Source organism: Dinoponera quadriceps, unplaced genomic scaffold (genome assembly GCF_001313825.1).
Source record: "Dinoponera quadriceps isolate SergipeBrazil2010 unplaced genomic scaffold, ASM131382v1 scaffold475, whole genome shotgun sequence".
NCBI classification, from domain to species: domain Eukaryota; kingdom Metazoa; phylum Arthropoda; class Insecta; order Hymenoptera; family Formicidae; genus Dinoponera; species Dinoponera quadriceps.
Window position 1 is genome coordinate 711,323 of NW_014554738.1, and position 21,550 is coordinate 732,872.

At 52.7% G+C, this 21,550-nt stretch overlaps 1 protein-coding gene across 1 annotated transcript in view; it reads right to left on the reverse strand.

Annotated features, from left to right (window-relative positions):
- Positions 1 to 21,550, reverse strand: part of LOC106741164 (transcriptional activator cubitus interruptus) — a 119,394-nt gene that overhangs the window by 45,401 nt on the left and 52,443 nt on the right. The window lies entirely within an intron of this gene.

The window sequence follows — 21,550 nt, forward strand, 5'->3', positions numbered from 1 at the left end:
AGATTCAGAATGTAGAGAATATTTCCTAAATTCGAGTTCGAGTGAAATATCTCACTTGAAACGGTACGGTGACCAAACGTCATTCGAATTCGAGTAACTTTTCACTCGAGTGATCTCCCCTTTTGAATAATCGGGTAAATATCTTCACTCGAAACTGAAGAGTATATCCGATGTATTCCGCTGTCTCGCGGAAACATATTCACTCCAATCGACTGAAACATTCGCTCGTACGGAGCCCGGAGAATCCACTTTAAGCTTGGGGGAAACATTTACTTCGCGATCCCGAGCAGCGGTATTTTCCACCATCACTCGGAGTAAAAGCACTGTTTACTCGTTCAGAGTGAGATCCCACTGCGAAGCATTTAGGAAGAACAAGGGACGCGCACGGGGGACACGAGATCTCGCCAGTTCAATCTCGCGAAAATGCTGGTAATCGTCTCGAAACGAGCTCATCGCTTTCGAGCTGCCCCCTCGTTAGGGATCTCGCGATCCCTCCTGATCCTCGTCTTCAAAATGCTGCGATCGCCGTAAATTAGCGGCCGGGTATCCGCAGGGGCAGCGACAGATAATTCTCCCCTCTCTTTCTCTCCCGCAATCTCACGCGCGGCTTCGTACGTGGGAGGACATGCGGAGGAGCTTTCGCGCGCAGTGTTTGCTCTCGCGCGATGCGTCAGTCGCGAGGCTTTCACACGCGCGTTATGCCGCACACGAGCGCGGCTCAGCCGTGCTATGCGTCATTATCGGACAACGAACGCAATGAAATGAGAGAACTGGTTCTCTCCGCGTTATGTCCGTCCGTCTGTACGATTGCCTCTTGCCACCAGTGGTGGTTCCTCCATTACGGGACGAAACGTTCACGACGCACCGTGGATCTCAAGCTTTCTCGGCGGAGCCGATCTCGAAGCCTCACTCCGAGCTCGCTACCGGTTCTGCCCGGTGTTTTGTCATTTTTCGGCGGATCGATCTCGCACGAGGGGGAGGGAGAGCAGGACCGATTTCGGGACACGCAATTCGAAGTTGCGGACACAGTGCGACGCGGGGGGTTAAATGGAAGAAGAAAAAAGAGAGAGAGTGAAAGAAAAGGCCGGGTTCGACGACGACGACGAAATGGAATTTCCTACGGTCAGCGCTCGTTCTCAGGTCGGCGCACGTTCTCTCATCTCCATGAGAATAATAGAGATATTTCTCAGTCCAGAATTTTCGACTGTTAGTTCGAGGAAGCGGTGAAAGCTGGGCCTTTAACCGCTCACGGGCTCTCGCGGTAACGGCAGCATGAGAATAGAAATTAAGAATTAGGCGTTCCGTGGCGAGTCCGCCGAGTTCTCATCGGATACATCGGTGAAAAACTCCTCGGGAAGAATAAGAAGGGCTGAATAGCCCGGCTGTGGGCCGATGCGCATACCTGAGCTGAGTAGGGTCTCCCGAAACCCGTGGAGAACCTTCTCGCACTCGGGAAGACTCGGTGAACGTTCGGAAAAACGTACAAAGCCACCGGGGGCGACGGTGTTTCTCTCCTCGGATTGCACGTGTATTCGAGCGTGTGTCAAACGCGAATATCATTCAGTCGAAATTAACGTCGTCATCCGTGTGACGTATCGCGATTATTCCGCTTTATCATCGATCGATTTACTCTTCCAATTGTTGACACGCGCTCTTTCTCCGGGAAAGATTCGGAAGGAGGAAGGGGGAGAGAGAAGAGAAAGGGAACGAACGCGCTTTTTTTGTCGCTCGACTCACCTCGTGTCGAAATTATAGTCGCTCGGTCAGTGAGAAGCCATGCCCCGCCGGTGATTCGTCGGGATCTCGGCGCGAACATTCGCGATTATCGATTGTCCAAAATCGAGAGGACGGGAGGAAATGCTGCTATGAATCACGTGGGCACGTAAAAGATCCACCGGCACGAAACGTCTTCATCCTCAACGCGCGCAACAAGCTGCGCGCTGGTGGACAGACTAGCCCTCTCCCACTTTCTTTCTTCCTCCCTCCCTTTTGCCTTCTCACTCTCTCTCTCTCTCTCTTTCCCTCTGTCTGCTGTCTCTCCTCTTCTCTTTCCGACAGTCTCTCTCTTTCTCGGTTCGCACAACTCACGTCCGGGCAATCAGGTATGATTGGTCCGATCCACGCTTTCGCACTAACCACTTTATCAAAGCCGTTCTAAATAAACCTGCATTTGATTACACCCCGCGCAACCTTGTCGTTATCGTTCCTTATACTTCCTCCTTTCTTCGCACCTTGCTATCGGGCCGTTCCGCTCGAACGGAAAAGAATGATTCTCGCCGTTTATCCTCACCACCGCGATCCCGTCCCGAATTCACCCTCCCCCTCGTTGTGTCTCCCACGTATCGCAATGAAAAATTCCTCCTTCGAGCGCTATTTCCTCGGCACGAGACAGCCCCCCCCCCTCCTCCGGAAGACGGTCGAGACTCGGTAAACACTGGTAATCACTTGTCACTGCTATCCAAACACTCGCGCGGACTCGATCGACTGTCAACCGTCGTTAACAACAGCGATCGTTCACCACAATCGTTTGGCGCGTGAATCCTTCAAATTCGGAATCGCGCGACCACGCTGGAATATAGATAAATCTGTCCAACTCCGTGTATCATACTTCGACCGTCTCCCGAAGAATGTCACCTTCGGCGGGCACAAAGGAACATGTGTCTAAACGTTATCTGTCGAAGATATCGGGATTTTTCCCTTACTCATTTCCATCGGCGATCTCAAGCCGGAACGCTACACCGGGTCGGAGCACACCGTGGATTACCCAACGCGAACTGTCCGGCGCAGATCCTGCGAGATCGGAAAGATGATTCCTACTGACGGGGATCGAAGGACCGACCGACGCCGAGAGCGGAGGGAGAGCTGCGGTGGGACCTGCGCGATCCGCGAGGGTAACACCTCGTTAGATCGAGCGCGCTGCTGGACAACCGACGCGGAGGATCAGAAATAGTGTTCGTAGTGTTGGCTTGAAGCGCGTCGGAACACAACTGAAGCGGTAGGACCACCCAGTCGGTCGAGGGCCCCTGCTCCGTCCGGATACAGTTCCACGGTATGCCGTGCAAGCTCTCCCACTACCGTCTTCTGCCTGGGCGCCGACACGCTATACTCCCTGATTGAGCTGGACTCTAGCAGGTGCCTCAATGTCTTACTCCGGGGATGGAAGATTGGTTTGGCAAGGAAGGAAGAGGAAAGGAAGGAGCCGAGGGCGAAGGTACGAATGGGAAAGGAGGGAGGAGGGCAGACAGGAAGGAAGGAAGAAGGGCGTAAGCCATCTTCGACGATGATAGAGGGGCCGCGCAGGCGAATCTTCGGAGGATAGACAGACAGACAGAGAGAGAAAGAGAGAGAGAGGATGGCATGGTCAGCGTTCATCCGATGCGATGCACTTTAACCCTTCTGCGTATCGAGATTGTCCTCGAGTCGCGTATCGGTATTCCTCGCTCGACTCCGCATGACTCGCGTCGTTGAATGCGTCGTTCGCCGACATGCCGTCGCCCATCCGCGGCACATCGACTGCTAAACCGTTGATAGGTTGATCGAGGACGACGAAAATGGTCACGGCGAACAAAAGCGACGATCCGCGATTCGTCCGATCGTCGTGACGTTAGCGAACACTCTCTCTCTCTCTCTCACCTCACTGGGGCTTGATTCTTGAATTTCATTCGTAACTATTCGTAACTTGCCAGCGATATCCAATGAACGTTCTGCTTTTACGGAATAGCTGTACGCTCATTGGATGTCGCTCGCAAGTTACGAATAATTACGAATGACTCAAGAATCGAGCCCCTGCGAATGGGTTAACGTGAGGCCGAGAGAGAGAGAGAGAGATTTAAAATTCTGAGATCAAGAGAGATTCTTTGGAGTATATAGTAATGGCGCGAAAAAGATATAGGCTGACTATTGGGATTGTGTCTAGAATAAACGAGTTATATTTCCCCTCTGCGACTCCGGTGGTCATTTAACTAATTAGATACTTGAGACCTGTCAATTTCATTTAAGTCCTTGTATAAGTCGGTTTACCAGTGTCAGAATGAACGTTGTAAGAGTTGTTGGAGACTAAATTCTTCCCTCATTCAAAGAAACGAGGATTAATGTAGAAATTTAATTTTATACAAGATGGTGCGACCCCACAATTGCGATGCGTTTGAATCGTTACATGAAGTACGTAGTAACAGGACGATTGGATTAGTTTAGATTGGATGCGTGCAAATATTTTAACATTTAAAGATCAACATTCGTATTTAAAGACCGAAACGACAAGAATATCCACAATTAGATATGTCCAGGCGTTGATACTTACTTGCCGAAAAGCCAAAGAAGAAAAAAGAGAGAAAGAGGGACTGCTAGAAAGAGGAGGGGGAGAGAAAGAAAGAGAGAGAGAGAGAGAGAGAGGCGAAGCGCTGACGAATCGCGCGCTGCACCCCCCGCAGCGTCGTTCCGCGGCGGCGGGACCGAGGATTTTCCACGATCTCGATCGTTCGCGCGAGCGAACATAATTTTCGTGCGGGACTCGCTCACTCACATGTATGCGCGCGAGATTTAAGTATATACCTGCTTACGACGGGGGTAATTCTACGTCGTCGTATCCGCCATAAAGCCGCGTCGTGCAGAGTTCACGGCACAGGGTCCGACTCGCTCTATCTTTCTCTCTCTCTCTCTCTCTCGTTCTCTCCCCCCTCCTCCTCTCCTTCTCTCTCTCTCTCTTTCGCCCTCTCGACCCCGGCTCAGCTCTCTCACTCTCTCTCTCGCTCGCACTCTTCCCCGACGCGGGTCTTACGGGGCTTTATGGTCAGAGTCATGAGATCGTGGACTGGCTGGATCCCATGATCGATGGAGCTTTGGCTTAACCCTTCTAGTCTGGACCATGGTGCCTCCGGCGCGCGGTACCGCACTGTCTCTCCTTCTTCCGCTCCCTCTCCCGCCGCGCGGTCCACACTCTGTCTCCTTTTCTCACTCATTCGTCAAGAGCTCTCTCGCTCTTCCGTCTATCTACACATGATTTCCTGCGTCGGCCGCTAGCGGGCGACGAGAAAATATATATTTTATCGGGGGCGAAAACGATGAACCAACCGCGGTAGATAACGATTTAACCCGCACCGAAAGCTCTCTCTCTCCGTTGGCGATCGTCCTGATTTATGTACGTCGCTCGGACTCACTTGGGCTTAGGATACCCGTGGTTACTGCGGCGTAACAGGGATGCCCGCACGAAGTCGCGGCGGGGATAAATTTTCCCGAGGCCGTGCTCGAAGTACCGAAGAGAGCTCGAGGAAAACCTCCGTCCAGTAGTTCGTCCCGACTCGCGGCGCAATTCGCTCCGGTCGCGACTACATTTGGCTAGCGCTTGGCTGTCAAGACTATAAATGTCCTTCTTGAGGAAAATTTCCGTCAGTGACTGTTTCAGCTCCACAGGTTCGTTTCCGACCGATTCCTCTTCGAGAGAAGAAGACTGGCCGGAAACACTTGTACAGTTTTGGAGCACAGCCGGCACGGGTGACAATTTTCCCCGAAAAGAACGTTTTGGAGCGTGGCCGAAATGAAATCGAACCGAGAAGAAGATTCTGCGCGTGCGCGAACCTATCCCGATGCGATTACCGAGCGGCGTTCAACGCGGATCTAAGAAAAAAAAGTCACCGACGCCGCAATCCGCGAGAGCTAATCGCGAAGCCACAATTCTAGTCCGCTGGTGGGGGTAGTGAAGCCCGAACTCCTGGCGTGTGTGCAGGCTCTAATAATATGTGGATGGAAAGATCGTGATGGGATCGAAGGGTTTATTATGCTCTGCGAAGAGGGTGGCGGACGGAGAAGGGCAGAGGGAGGATCGAGGTAAAAGGAGGAAGAAACCATAGGAGGGGCGAGAGACGAGAAAGAAGCCGACCGTAGAAGACGAGAAAGAAAGAGACGGTGAGAGGGGGAGGGGGGGGGAGAAAGGGAGAGAGGAGAAAGAACGGGGGGAAAAGGGAGCGAGAAAGAGGCCGCGACGAGGGTGAAGGAAGAACGGAGTGAAAGATTTGAGAGTAAAAGAGGCAGATAGGCGGGTACGAAGCCCAGAGAGGATAATTGAGTTATTACTGCAATTGTAGACCACCTTGGAGGCTCGGGAACGACCATAACAGGTTTTGAAAATCGCATTCGTATCTGCCTACGATTCTCCGGCTCTTTAGCGATAAAGGATTATCGTCGGGATGCGCGCGACGCCGATTACGCGCACAAGAAAAACGAAAGTTCGAAGCTTCGGGCAGCGACGCGTCGCGACGAGCTTTTCTTCCTCATCGTCGAGATTTCATTTCCAGTCTCTATTCGGTCACGGGAATTTCTCCCCCGTGCACGCGAGTGCACACGAGGACGACGGCGAGCTCGCGAGAAAAAAAGAAGCGCTAGACGCGCTTTCGAGATGAATGCTACTCACCGCCCGAATGAGCGCTCCGTGTAATCGAGGACACAATGAATACTCACCTGAAACTAAGAGAAGAGAATGGACTTAGTAGTCGCGCGAGGCGAGCGCGTGGGGAACGTTGGTGGACGTGATCGGTTCCCCGAAAGCGGAATTACCCGGACCCGGTCAAATTACAGAGCAGCGTCGGCTGCGGCGGAGCAATATCGATCGGACGTGACGCGTCCGTACGAAATCCCCGCTAAGTTAAATCGAGATTTACGAGCATCGCGAGAACTCCCCGGAGATCGTCGCGAATTACCCTCTTCCGGTCACCGTCGAACTGCGGATTAGGGCCTACCGTTTCGCGAAAGACACCTGGCTGGCGGGACATCGTTAACGGCGATAAAAAGAATATCGCCTTCGCGAGAATTGCCAGACGAAATTACGTGTCAATTTGCCATCCGTGAGCGCGCTCCTTCGAATAATTCACGAGTCCCCCTCGATGGGAACTATTGCGAAAAGTTTCGACGGATCTCCTCGAGTCTCGCGGGGGAAGTAGTTCGTTTGGTGAATCTTTTTAGAAAATTCGACGAAATTCCGAATTTTCCTCGCGATCGAGCCCAGGCGAGAGCGGCAGAGGCGGTCCCCCTCCGGTAGAACGCTTCCGAGAAGCGGACGAAGAACCGCCACCTCGGCTACGGGCTAAGGAGTCGCTCGGGCAAATTAAGTCGTTATTCCGGCAGATGGTCAATTTTCGGCAGATCCAGCACGTGATCCCACGAACAACGGCCTGCCTGGGCGCAACGAGCTGCGCGCGTCCCGTCTACCGACTAATTGTTACAGGTGAGGATGATCGGGAGGCCTTGAGCCTCCACGATAAAAACCACTCCCGAATAAGGGGGGGCCGGTCGCGAATTTTCATTTTTGCAAATAATAGTTAATTACAATACGCGCGCTACGGCAGGCGCCTGTGCAGCATCCGCCGGGTGTTTCTTCATTACGCCCTGTGTAGCCTTAAAACGTAATTACCGCGATATCTCTCGACTCCCTCGGGAAGAATCGAAAGAGTATCTTGCGTGGTTTTACCGATAGATAATTTATTTCGACTGTCATCGACACTGGTGCTTCGTTCTGTATAATTAGAGAAAAGTCTCGGGGGTATTCATCACTGTGAGCGCGCAAATGAAAGAATCGGCCTGCTCTTCACAGCTGAACTGGCTGCACCAGAGTTTATGAAAAACTTACGCATACTGAAGCACTGAGAATTGTTTATGCTTTTGTACGCTTCAGTGTGCATGTAAATTTCTTGAACTAGTGCCAGCGAGTTCAGCTGTAAAGAACGGGCCAATCAGTCAGGGGAATCATTTCTCTAGTAAGTGTTGCTATAATATTAATAATAGCACGTATATTGTTATTATTTTTGGGTTAAAAGCGAAGAAAGATATATTTGAGGTAGAAAATGAAACTACAGTTTCAGTGGGATTTCTCCTGACCTACGGTTTGCTATTATTCTTTTCTCGAACATTTTTCCCGCAATTGGTGCTCAAACATTACGCGAAATTTTCCTCCATTCTCAGATGCGGTTGCTCTTATCGGCTCAGGCGAGTTTCTCGAAACTGAGTGGGACCTACAGGGTCTGACTTGTGTCGCCAACCACGCGGCAGACTGTTGTCTGTATTTCGCGCTCGCGAAACCAACTCGATAAAACGTATTTCGGGGGCCTCTTGTGCGTCTTTTGCGTGCGGGCGCACGTACACCTTCGCCGCACGCATACGCCCTTTTGTACATGTTACAAATTCGAAGGGTTTATAAGCCACGCATAATAGTGGCGCGGCTAGCGGCCGGGAACGAGTGGAATTGCGGGGATCAGGGGGAGGGCGGGGAATGGAGATAAAAGGGACGTGAAAGAATACACACGGAAGGGGCATGTAACGGGAGGCCACGGATGTATAAAGGCGCACGATGTATCGAAATATACCGGAGCCCTAGTAAGTTACACCTTCGGGCCCTTATCTGTGAAGATCACCCGGGGATACTCGGATACTACCCGGTTTTTCTTCCCTCTCCTCTCCTCTCCCCTCTCTCTCTCTCTCTCTCTTCCCCGTCCGCTTCTCTTTTTTCTCCGCTGAATAACTTTACTACCAGTTTCTCGCTGCCTCGCGCCAGCTACTAAACTTTCGGGATAACGCGCGATGCCTCCTACGCCTCCTATCCTCCTTTTCGACCTCCCGACTCTCAACCTATCGGCTCTCGCCGTACCGGGAATTCTTGTGGGTGGAAGGACGTATATTATCGGGAAGTAGATCATCGGAGCAGCGCGCAACGCACCACGAAGACCGCACGGGAGTCGTACTAGCTCGTAAATCGTGGATGAAATAGAGTTTCTGTGTGAACGCGTCGCGAAAGCACCGCGGAGGATTCCGTTCGCGCGCGTCAGAATTCCACGCGCTCCCCTCTCTCTCTTTCTTTCTTATTCACAGTGATTGCGATACGTGTCGTTCTCGCGTGTTAAAGCGTTTCCTCTCCTCGTTTCTTTTTTCCTTCTCAACAACAAGCACATTAATGAGATTTTTCAGACCGTACCGTCTGTTTTGCATCTCTCCCGCACCATCGCTCGGCCGGCCGTCTCTCCTTTATTTCGGCCGAGCCGAGCGGAGAACTTAACATTTGCATCGAGACGCGTTTGCACAGAAGCTGTGACGGCTTATTAGCCTGGAAGCAGCTGCGTGCCGGTAATGAGGACCAATCTCGCGTTTATGCATAATACTCGTGGTTGGGCCGGTCCTTCTGTCTCTCCCTCCCACAGCGCTCTTCCTCTCTCTCTCCTTCTATCTCTCTCTCTCTCTCTCTCATTCTTGCCCCGTTCATCCTCCGCCACATAGACTCTTTCTTCCTTCTCGCTCCCCGCTCGACAAAAGGATTCACTTTGTGCTCGTGAGAGGTGCGCGAGTGCGAATCCTTTTTAACCCTTCGTCGCTGCGGCACGCAACTGTATAACCGCTTCATCCTGTTAGCCGAGCGCGTAACACGGCGAATTCGGACTCTGCCCGGCTGTCTGTCTTTTTCTCTCTCTCTCTCTCTCTCTCTCTCCCCCTTTCCCGTCGGGTACCAATTTAATACGCGAGGTAATGACAAACTCGCCGGCCACGACGACGAGCCGCAAAAGAGTCGCCGACGACGTCAACGTGCGTGCGCGGATCGCATCGCGTGGTAAATCGCCGAAGGTCTTCATCGTATACGCGCGGCAACCTTCGATCCTGCTCATAATGATCTCTCTCTCCCCCCTCTCTCTCTCGTTTTCTCTTCTTCTCGCGATCGAGCCCTGAAAGCCTCGAGTGTTCTCGAGCGGACGCCGTATAGCCCGTTACAAGGTTGCGCCTGTTTTTAGGTGGTTGTACAACGTAGCTAAATAGACGTTGTGGTCAGTTAGACGGCGGAAGAATTTTACAGACCCGGTGAAGCCCGAGAGAGATCGGCTAGTAGAGAGTTTTAAACTCGCGCTGGCCAGGTAACACTGGTTTATACACGGAAAGAAACAACTTCATCGATGTAATCGAAATTTTTCGCGGCCTAAGTTGGAAGAAAACTCGCGTTGTAAGAACAGCAAAGACACCTGTGGGAGGTTTCTGCTCAGCCAATTCTTCTTGGTTGCTTCGACGCGGTTTTAATGCAGCTGGAATGTTCACACGAATTTCATTATCAGTCGCGGTAACAGTTTCCATTTCGTTTCACCGAGTTCGCGTTCCCCTTCATTTTCGGGGACGAAGATTTTCTTTCCGCGCGCGCGAGAGAGTCAGCAGCCGGCCGGTTAGATCGGGATCAAAATTCCAGCGGTTCCTTCTATCACCGGCCCGACGTTCTCGTCCGTCTTTCTTCTCCATCCGGCTCCGACGATCTCCCCGTCTTTCCCTGAGCGGCCGAGCTCAGGGTCTTCCACGGGTGTCGTAACGTTTCGAAAATAATAAAGTTGTTCGCGATCGTGTTCCCGGATGTCTCCCTTTTTCTTTTTCCCCGCTCTCTCTCTCTCTCTCTCGCGAGCTCGTGAATGTTACACACCTACAGGGACTACCCGAGTTGTACTACATCTGCGTTTTATGATGGCCCGTCATAAAGTCGTAGCACACCACCGTATTCGGCATCCGCGGTATGCGGTGAATATCGCGCGCACCGGGGTGGCTTGTGCCCCGTGTGTATTTATGACTTTTCGACGTTTCTCCGCGCTCTCCCCGCGGGCATATGTCGCTCGGACGAAGGCTCCGACGATGACGTCGCGCTCGAACACCAATTGCGAAGTAGCGCAACATCCCCGATCCTTCGATGGAAATTCTCCGGCTAATCGAAACACGCGTGTCACTAAACTAGGAGCCGTTCGGTCAACATTTACATTGGGCCACACCGTGTCGATCCTGTCGATGCACCTTGGTCTAGCAAATTTCACAAATTTCCAGAACAATGGCCCACGGCTGTACAAAGAAAGACGAGGGCCAAAAATGCGATCGGCAGCGGTGGGTTTAGTGGTGATAAAGTGAAGCTGTCGCAATGCGCGGCGTAGAAAACAACAAAAGGAAGAAATGTCGGGCAGACGCGGGATGAAAGAGAGAGAGAGAGAGAGGGAGGGAGAAAGGGAGCGAGGAAGAAAAAGGAAACTCGTCCCCGGCCACGTTCGCTGACGCGACAACCTCATTTGTGCGCGACGGCTTCCAGCGGGACAACGCGAGCAAGACAAAGAGGCGAGGGTGGGTGCAGCGAACGCGGAAAGAGGAGTGTGCACACAGGGACCGACCGGCCGCGACGTTTGCGCGCGCGTGTACTGCGCGTTTGCTCTCTCGTTCGTTCTCTCCTCTTCTCATGAGATGAAACGAGAGAGAGAGAGAGAGAGAGCGACGAGACGGACCCACGGTCCAATCAAGGAAGCAGGGTACCGCGCTGACGTGATTACAGCTGGCGCGCGTGACCGGAGTTAGTTCGCCGCTCCGCTCGGCTGCCTTTCTTTCGTGTGGCCCTCCCGGTCGGTGGCGACGTGTTCCCTCCGCCACTTGCTTCGCGTTTCTTACGTTGACACGCAGAGCTCGCAAGAGAGGGAGAGAGAGAGAACTGTTCGCGCGGAAGACCCTCGCGGCGATTTGCCGCTTGCTCACTCGCTCGCTCGCTTTGTTTGATCGGCTATCACGGCCGAGCGCGGATCGCTGGTATCCGCGTCGTCCTTTCCCTCCCCATTGCCGACTCCGAAACGATACAGTTGTCACCGTGCAATTATTCCTAATGATACAGCTGTTTCGAGACCGCAGACTCGGCGGGCCCCGCGAGCACGTTTAGAAACATCGGTCGCGAGCAATTGGTAGATGCATCCCTGCACGCGAGATTTTACAGCGGTTCGCCGGGCCTGTTTTTGCGCTGGAGCCTCTCTCTCTCTCTCTCTCTTTCTCGCTCGCTCTCTCTCTCTCCGGGCTCTTCTGGACGCTTCCCCGTGCCGCTCCTTTACGAGGACTATGCTCGCGCTCGTATACCGGCGGTTTCTTAATCACGAGCCGAAACGACGGCTCCCCCCTCCCCCCTACCTCTCCCGTTGCCCTTCCGTCCGTGGAATCCGCGATTTGAAATACTCCGGTGGTTTCGCGCGCCGCGCATCCGCCCGGGAGAGAGAGAGAGAAAGAGAGAGAGTCAATTAGCAGGAATGCGATGATCCCCCTCGCGCCCTACCTTCTCCCTCCCCCCGTCATTATCGTTGTGAAATCTTAACGCGAGTCCGAACGCTCTGATCCTGCGCTACATTATATCTGTTTCGTGCGATTCGCCAGAAAAATTACGACGGCGCGGACGGTCCCGGCCGGCGACTGTTCCGATGCCGAATGCATTTCTTTATCAATCGCGCGATATTGTTACGAGCGGAGTTCCCTAATGGATTCGTACCGGAGGGGCATTAAGGAGGTGAAGCTGTCACGCTCAAAGGCTGCTCGTACCTCAGCACGATCTCGCGACGGGAGCTTCGCACGCTCGTGCGTACGTGTCGTCCTCGTTTCGTTTAACATCCTTTTTTAATTGAGTAGACAATAAATGGGCGGAATAGAGTATAGACCGGTGAAACGAAAGTGAGGGGGGGGGGAATGTGGTAAAACAAGAGCCGACGGAAAAACGAGTGAAACAATACCGAAGGAGAAGAAGCTGAAGCAATTTGGCGAAATCAACATTGCGGGGCCAACGAGTTTCGATCGAGCCGGTGACCTCGGCCGCCGGCGACTTCCGCCGCCGATCGGTCAACGATCGTGCCCCGCCGGCGATGGTTTCCGCCGAGACTGGCAAATCGGCCGGCCGGGGCTTCCGGTATCATCGGCGGGCAATGGCGACTGATCGGCTGTCGGTCGGCGCCGATCATCTCTCTCTCGGATGCTACCGACTTAACGGCTCTTCCCTTCGATCAGCTCCCTACGACGACCTTCTCCATCGCATTGCCCTTTCTCCATCGACCACTCATCGTCGGTGGAGACGTGGCAACGTTGGCTTACACGTGGGTAAGACGGAGAGAGAGAGAGAGAGAGAAAGAAGGAGAGAGAGAACGAGAGCGGCGAAAGAGACCGCTGAACCAAGATGGGAGGACGTTTATACGGCGCGGTACGGAAAGAGGCGAGGAGCCTTTGTCCAGCGAATCGCCGCGGCGCGTCCCATAGTGTCGCTTCGCGCGCAGCGTCGATCGAATTGCTCGCGATGCGCGCTTTATTTATCATCAGTGCGACTTCGGGAGGTGTTCAGAAGGAACGATTTACCGCGGCGGAGTCGCGATATATGTATTGTCGGCGATACCGCCGGACAACCCTTTAGACTCCCAACCATCGTAATAATCATGATGGCCCGATGTATCGATATATATGATTCCAACTGTCTATGCGCACACCGTCGCAACTGGGACGGTGGGTTTCTGCGAGCCACGTGAGAGGAATATTTTCTTCCGTGGTTTTTCCGCAAAATTTTAATCCCGATGGTGACATGTCAGGCCTGCGAGGCCTACACGTGTTTTCTGTCGCCTACCTACTACTCTTCCATATTTCACGCATTCCCCCATTCTTGTTACTCCATTACTCAGAAAAAATCGAGGCGCGACCACTGCTATTATCGGTGTGATCCGATGAGATGATTTATTTCCTGCTGGCGATGACAATGAATAAAAATTGGCGATAAACTTAATAAATGTAGGTAATTAAAAAAATTGCAAAACATCACGACTTTTTGCCATTTCTTTCATGATACAGGCCTGAGAAATCTATGATGTTACTCCAGCGTCAAGATTACCGGTGTTACTTTAAGGGTTAAGGTAATTTTGAGAGAAAAGTGGTGCTTACGTAAAGTTTCCGAATGAAAATTTCTTCGGTTTCGAAGAGATCCCAGAAACACATTGAGATGTCCTGAGATGTCGCGAATTCTTTTAGATAATAAGACGAAGGACGTCTTTTCAGACGTCTTTTCAGACATACGTATTGTTTGAGGCAAGTCTCAGTCACTTAACGAGTGTCATCTCGGCCGCTGTGACGCAACGAGCGAACGCCGCCTCTTTTGCCTCCTCGAAACGTCCGTGTGCGTCATCCGTTGTCTCAGGTCTCCGAGGTCGGGACGATTTCGACGAACATTCGGTGGAAACGATATCGCGACGCGAGCGTCACAGTCCGGAAAAGCGCCGAGTAAGCCGATGATCTAAATTAATCCCGGCCGATAAGGGACGATAACGGACTCATAAATAGATTCATCCGGGCGGATATCAAAGAGTATCGTATTCGGACGGCGAGACAAGATGATGTCATAATTATATCGCTAGACGGTGCGGTCGCCGTTGGCCGATGATCTCTCTCTCTCTGTCACTGGTATCCCACGATCGTACGACCGCTTGATAAATCGGCGAATTCATCTTCGATTCGCGAGATACGATCACAGGGCGGATTAAGTGGCAATTGCCGGCCGCTAATTACGCATTTCGCGTCGCGTCGTAGCTGCCAAAGTCGTGCGCCGAGGGAAGCTGAATCGCCGGATGCGGCCCTGCACATACATCGTGATGCTCCTCGAATGGAACCCCCGAGGGAGAGAAGAGACCGAGCCGGGGCCGGCCTGGGTCCACGATGATCTATGGCTCTATCGCGTTCGGAGTCTCAGATCACAATCATTCCCCTTTATCGTATTCCTTCGTGAGTTTTCTTTCTTAGCAGGTGCCCGCCGCCTGCTGCACGGCGATATATATTACGTACCGGGTGTCCGCGTTTAATTTCGCACGATTCTCGATTCTCCCACCGATGGATCATCACGCGACGCGCGTCGAGCTCTGCGAGCTACACGCGACCACGTTCTCCCCGTTTCTTCCGCGATTATAGATTACAAATTGTCGGTGACCCTCGCGAGCTCACCGTAGCGTGGAGACACGCGCTTCTTGCGTTACTACGCGCCTACGGTTTATTCGTCGAGAGTCGGCGAAGGGAGGAAAAATGCCGGGACCGCTTCCTCGCGCGAAGCGCGGTAGTCGCTGACCTCTCACCGAGAGCGAGTCAGAGATTTATAAGAAGCGCGAGAAGCGAGAGAGAGAGAGAGAGAGTTGGACGACCGCCATCGCTCAGGAGGGTCTCCGGCCGGCTCTCTTCTCTTTTAGAGGCCCCCCCCACCCCTTCTTGTCTTAAACTCTGTAGGAGTGGCCGATAGTTAGCAAAGACATTATAAATTTGGATGCCCTACTCTGTAATTATCGGAGATACCAGGGGCGTGCCGAGTCCCTCTCACGTTCGCCCAGCAGCGTTCTTATGCAAGGTGGGGTGCGCCTCCGCTGCAGGATGTGTGCGAAATTGCGCAAGGATATTCGTGCGGCTGCTCTCCTCCCCCCGCCGGTCCGCGTGTGCGCCACGTGGTGGTGATGCGCGCTGGTGTATCGCCCGTTCCCGTGTGTGCGTGTGTGGACATACGGGGGGAATTTCACGTGCGCCTGGTGTATACACCACCAGGATACGCGGAGACCACGAGAGAAAGACATTATCGGGGAGGGGCACGAGGCGCGCGAGATTCGAATCTACAGGGCTGCGCCTGATGGTCGTCGGAGGCGAGAATCCACGGTGAATCCGCTCTCGTTATACCGCGAGAAACTTCGAGGGTCCCCGGAAATTATCCGAGGCAATCATCTCGGCCGTTCTCCGATTATCCATCCAGCGCGACGACCGTTCGGGTTTGCGTGTCGCGCGAGCTTCGTGCGGGATCGCGTGCGCGGACCCGAGATGCGTCCGAGATGGCATCCGGATGTCGCTATATTGTATCAGCGTGACGCGGAGGTGAGTAAGCGCGTGGATAGACCGAGAAAGAGAGAGAGAGAGAGAGAGAGCGGGGGCGGGGAGAGAGAGAAGAAAAAGAGAGAGAGAGGCGAGGTGAAGCGAGGCGAAACGAAGCGAGGGAAGGAGGACGACGCGGTGGCGGAAGGATGCTGGAGAAAGAGCAGAGGGCGGAGGAGGGGGATGGGAGTGAGGAGGAAGAGAAGGCCTTTCTCGTATCGAGAGCGAACTCGATCTTCGACTGCTCGGCATCAAGACATTCGAGACTTCGACAGGGCAGCAAGATCGACTACAGCTCAATCACTCTTCGTCTCGTATCCTCTTCCATTCCTCCTTCCCGGCTCCGACATGCCTCTCGCCCCCTTGTAGTGCACCAGCTCATCCTCCTCTTTCTGCGGCGGTTCCCTCCCGTAGCTCCCATCGTCCCAGCTTCCACGTCTCCTCTCTCTCTCGTTCCTCTCCTCGCCGCGTCCTCCACCTGGACCCTTCGGGATCCCCTCTCGCTCGTCTCCTCCCTTTCGCTCCTCCGTTATCGCGTTCTGATCTCGGAGCCTCTCGGCTTCACGTGGCGTGCCCTAATGACGTCTCGGAACGAACGGGTACCACCGCCATCTAACAAGAGACTTTTTCACGTTCCAATGCTAATCCTCCGGGAGTCGCGTCGCCTCCAACCCTCTCTCTATCTATCTATCTATCTCTTTCCCTCTCCCCTCGCCACCTTCCGCCTCTTCTTCTTCTTCCTTCGTGCCTGATCGTGTGAGTTCGTACCGAAATGGAGACGCGCCCGCGAAAAAAAGCACCCACACACACACGCTATATATCGGCGGTGTTGATCTACCTGATACTTAACAATACACCTGTCACAATGCGTCGTCGCAATCGAATCGTTCGGCCGTCGTTCATCTCACGTTCTCCCCTTTTCGTCGAACCGCGAGGGGCGCAAAATTGATGAAAACCGTGCGAAAACAACGTGCCGGCCGTTCGCGCGGTCCATCGGGACGAATTCGCGGTTCCAAGGTCGATTTCTCGACGAGTCCACCGGTCGCGATATCGCGGCGGCCGCGTCGAGATGCGCACAGGAGTCGATTGAATCAATCGCGCTGCAAAAAGGAAGAGAGCAGGGCAAAACAAAGGGAGTCGCCTGGAATCTCTATCGGCGAGCGCGGCACCGGTGAACAGGCGGATAGCGAGCCGGAGAGTCCAGAGTGGCGTCACGGAAAAAAGACCTCGACTCTTGGCTCTCCTCGGAGTCTTGGAGCGGCTGCTGACCGAACCAGCCGGCAACCGCTAAAAACCTAATTAGATGTCATAATTATATCCAGTGGTGCCCAACCGCCGAGTCGTTCTCGTTGTCGTCCCTCCTTCTTGTCCTCCGGCCATACCGATAAATTCCTGGCCGCACTTTCGCGGTATCCGCGCGGTTTTATTCCGAGAAGTCTCTTCGCTCCCCCCCCCCCCCNCCCCCCCCCCCCCCCCTCCTCTCTCGCCCTTTCTCTCTCTGCTTCGTTCTTTTTCTTTCTCTCGGTGATCCGCGGCAAGATCATTTGTGCGAGCGCCATGGGGACACTCGAGAGGCATCGTTGGCGAATATTCGCGAACCAAAGGCTACCCCGTGGCGCGGTAAGTGTCGACTTCTCGTGTGGGGCGCAGGGAAACAAGCGGACACTTTGTCGCCCGTCTCGAAAATTTCCCGCGAGTCCGCGCAAAACGACGACGAGGTGTGCGCGGTAATTGCGCGAGGCCGCCGGCCTTTACGGTCAATTCGAGACACGTATCCAACCCGATATATCGGCATTCCTCGTTCGAGCGAGATATCCTTCCCGTCTCTCTCCCTCTTTCCGTGAGAAAATAATCGCGCGTTTATCTGAAAGTGACGAAACTGTTTTTCAGAGCCTTGGTTGCAAACCGTCGGGGGTGCGGCCGAGAAAACCGAAACACCGGAGCGGGAACGCCAACGACGGCGGAACCGGTGAGTCCCACCGTCGCGGGTTTCGCATGAAACCGCGCAATCGCCGGTGCAAATCTGAGCGAAATACTAATGAACATTTCTCGCCGCCGTCGTAAGATAAAATAAGCGCCGTCGCCGTTGTTTGTTTAGACCTCGTCCCCGCGTGTCGCGGCGCACTATGCCTCGGCTTTTCCGCAGTTGTACGTTGCACACAGACGCGCATACGCACGCTCGGTGTTTATCGTCCGCGTCAACGACCGTACTGCGGGACGTCGGTGATATTTTAACAGTCTCGCGGCGTTAATTACTATTATACGGTACACAGCAGGCGGATAGTTGCTTGAGTAACAGTGTGCGGCTTGAAACGAGATACTCCGCACCTCTAGACTCGCCGATACCACCTGTTGAGCCTTAACGTTCAAGTATTTCATATGGCGGAATGGTGGAAGGAGAGAGCGGCAGAGGGGAAAGGAGAAAGAGAGAGAGAGCGTGATGCGCTGTCCGTAATCGGCAGAAGGACGTCGACGAATGATAACGTGCAATAATTAACGAGTCAAATTACCGAGGGACAGACGAGAAAGTACTTTTGGGAGGAGGTGGGGGGGGAAATACTTTCGCGCGCGTGTGCTTATCACGCCGAACGATTTTCGGTCTCTTCATCGACGTATCCGACACGCCCGAAGTCTATTTCGGGAGGTACTTTCCGAATTTTATCCGAGTGGAATCTCCCCCTCGCCCCCGAAACAAGCGGAAAAGTGACGGCATCTTCAGCCGAAGCGACGGTAAAAATGCCGCCGCCTCGAAGTCGCAAGAGCGAATGTTTAAATCGCCGCCGTGAGACTTTTAATCGTACTCTGCCTTTCTTTTTCCCTCCCGCCACGGAAGAGCGTCTCGCCTCGATACTCGAGTAATGGTGCGCGATTTGAAACGAGATATTCCGCGCTTTAAGACTCGCCGATACCACCTGTCGGGTTCTAACGTAAATTCGTGCGCGCACTGCACGAGTCGAAACCGAACGTCCGTTGCATCGCGGCGCCGTCGACGCCGTCGTCGTTGTTGTTGTTGCTCGCTCACCCGCTCGATAGAGCGCACGACGGAAAACGATGCCCCCTCGACGGAGATCAATTAACGAACGATGATGGAATATAGACGCCGATCGATTTATCAGAGCCCATAAGTCAGAGCGTTATCGTTACGGCGTTATTGAATGAGCTTTACCGGAGCGATTGCTCGCAGCCGCTCTCGCGCTGCAATTTTAACATAATAAGTCTCATCGATCGATAATTATGTTACCCGGGACAGAGACGGATGATCCGGGCCGAGATCATATCCGTTAATCTGGTTAATCCATCTCACGGGACAATTATACCGGCAAGATCGTCTCCTCGAATATCTCACGGAACAACAATATGGCATGGCGGACGAGACCGCCTCACCCGCGAAATATTTTCTTGCGTTACTCCTGTTGATATCGTATCGTTTCGCGCGATTTTTGCGACTCCTTCCTATGGAACAGCGGTTAATCGGTTGAACGAACGCAGCTCGTCGCACAGACGCAAAGATACTGATTAGAAATTAGCGCGAGGGGAAATCACTTGGTAATAACAGTTAAATATCATTGGCTAGTTCGCACTCAGCTGTCATTGCTGAAAGTTGGCTGTTAGGAGTAAAGTGCATTTTGCTGAGAGATGGAATTTTGTCAGTCGAAATTATTAGCGTTAGCTGCTCAAGTTAGTTAACTGTGCTCCCTCTTTCTCTCTGGTTATATCATATATATAAAATATATGAAATACATTTACATTGATTCACGAAGTGGTGTAACATTTAAAGTGATTTATTCGTAAATTTTTCCTTAAGAATCTCTTCGAATTGCAACTGCATGTCAAATCGAAACACGCAATATATATGTAATTTTAGAAAGATTAACTATACTGAAGCTGTGATAACTAAAATCAAGGTTAACACTAATTATACGTATTACACATACGAAAACGGCTTCCGATATCACGTATTTAATTCTTACAATCAAACCGAATATTTTCCGCTGTAGCGCTTAAATTCAAAACAACTGATAAATGTAGCTGCGACGGCAATCACATTAGCTGCGCCTATTTCAAAAACACATCTTAACTGCCACAGCTAAACTTTAGTTCTAATGGCTGATTCTTTCTGAGTGCTACCTCGATGCTGCATCAGCGAATTTGCGGGGTACACGTAGAGATTAGTCGGCGATACCCCTGGGGATGAGGCGTTCTCGTGTGTAACGTAGCCACCTGTTGCACGCATCCCCTTGAAATGATCCACGAAGGGTGGTCGTTTGAAACTCGTGTAACTTCAGTAATCTGGTTTCTCGGGCATCTCACTGTAGAAGAGCAACGATACCTTGAGATCGTTAGAATGTCACGCTAATCGATCGCACGAGTCACGATTTATTGTGCGAAACGACTTCATTCTTGTCCCTCAAATAAGTGGAGAAAGACAGCGAGGAGGGCAATGTTATGAATTACGTAACCGAATATTAAGAAATCAATATAACCGCTGGCCGAGATAAAATCTAAATGCGCGCGACGTCAGGGTTTTTCGTTCGGACAAACCCGTTCGGCAGAAATTACAAGCGTCGAGGTAAGGGCGCCGGGAATATCCAATTAGCTTCGACACTAAAAACGAGATAAAGGCGAGCGTCGTGAAAAAGCAAGGGTCGTCGATGGAAGGATGAGCTTTTTACTTGGCGCCTTTATTGTCGTTGCCAGTGTATCTCAGCTTGGCAAATTGAGACGAACGCTGTTATTCTTCTCTCTCTCTCTCTCTCTCTCCCTACCTCCTTCTCTTCACTTTTCGCTCATCTCGGAGGTGGGTCTCTCCGATTTATCAAAATTCCTCGGGATTATTCCCTCCCGAAACAAGTATTTTCCCGAACAAATCATTCGAACGTGGAATTCAACGCGAGTGGCTGTTTGCAGATCATACATTGACTGATAGACGACGTTTTGAAAAATATCCCGAGACCATTCCGAGAGAGTGTGCACTCCTTCATCTCAACTTGCTACGCGCAATTGAGCACTGCCGCCTGCGAGCGGCTTTAAGCGCGATGCCTTTTGATCAACGGCCGCGTTCAATAATTCATCCGCAACTCGATCGTATGCCGCGGTTTTATGTCACTTAACTCTGCCCCTATCCTCCCTCCCTCTCTCTTTCTCGCTCTATTCTAATCGCGACAGCTTCGTGTATCTCGTGTTATCGGGTCCGTCGCAACGTATCTCGTGGTTGTGTCTGCGCCTTCACGGAGATAACGATGAAAGCTTTATAGTTACCATTTTGTACCTTCCGCTCGGTTCAGCTCTCCTCTCGTTAATTCCAAATCGCGACAACTAATCGCACCAGCGCGTTAACGTTCGCCGCAAACATTATTCAATGTAATGGCCTTCTCTCGTGAGCGAGCGAGCGAGCGAGCGTGCATGCGCGATCCTCGCGGACGAATTTCCCCCGATCGATCGCCGCGCGGTTCGAAAGATTTCGGAGCGCGCGATGGAGAAAAGTGCGGCCCTGCAGCAGCCTCCCGTCGTGGACCGGTTCAAAAATACCACGGATGCCCGCGCTGCGGGCGACTGGGCGACGGGGGGAGAGAGGAAAAGAGCTTGGAGTGAAAAGAAAAAGACGGAGGAAAGACGACCGGGGGAAGGGAAAGGGCAGCGGGAACGCGGGAGGAAGAGGGAGGAAGAAAGAAGAAGAGAAAGAGAGAGAGAGAGAGCAAACGCGAGAGAAGACAGGCGAAATTAGACGAAAGGGAAAAGGATGCACGGAAGGACCACTAACCGAGCGAAGCGGACGGAAGAAGAAGCGAGATAGCGAAGCATAAGTGCGCGCGCGCGCGCGCGTGTATGGGTGTGTGTGTACGAGAGAGAGAGAGAGAGAGGGAGAAAGACGCACGTAAAAAGCCAAAGT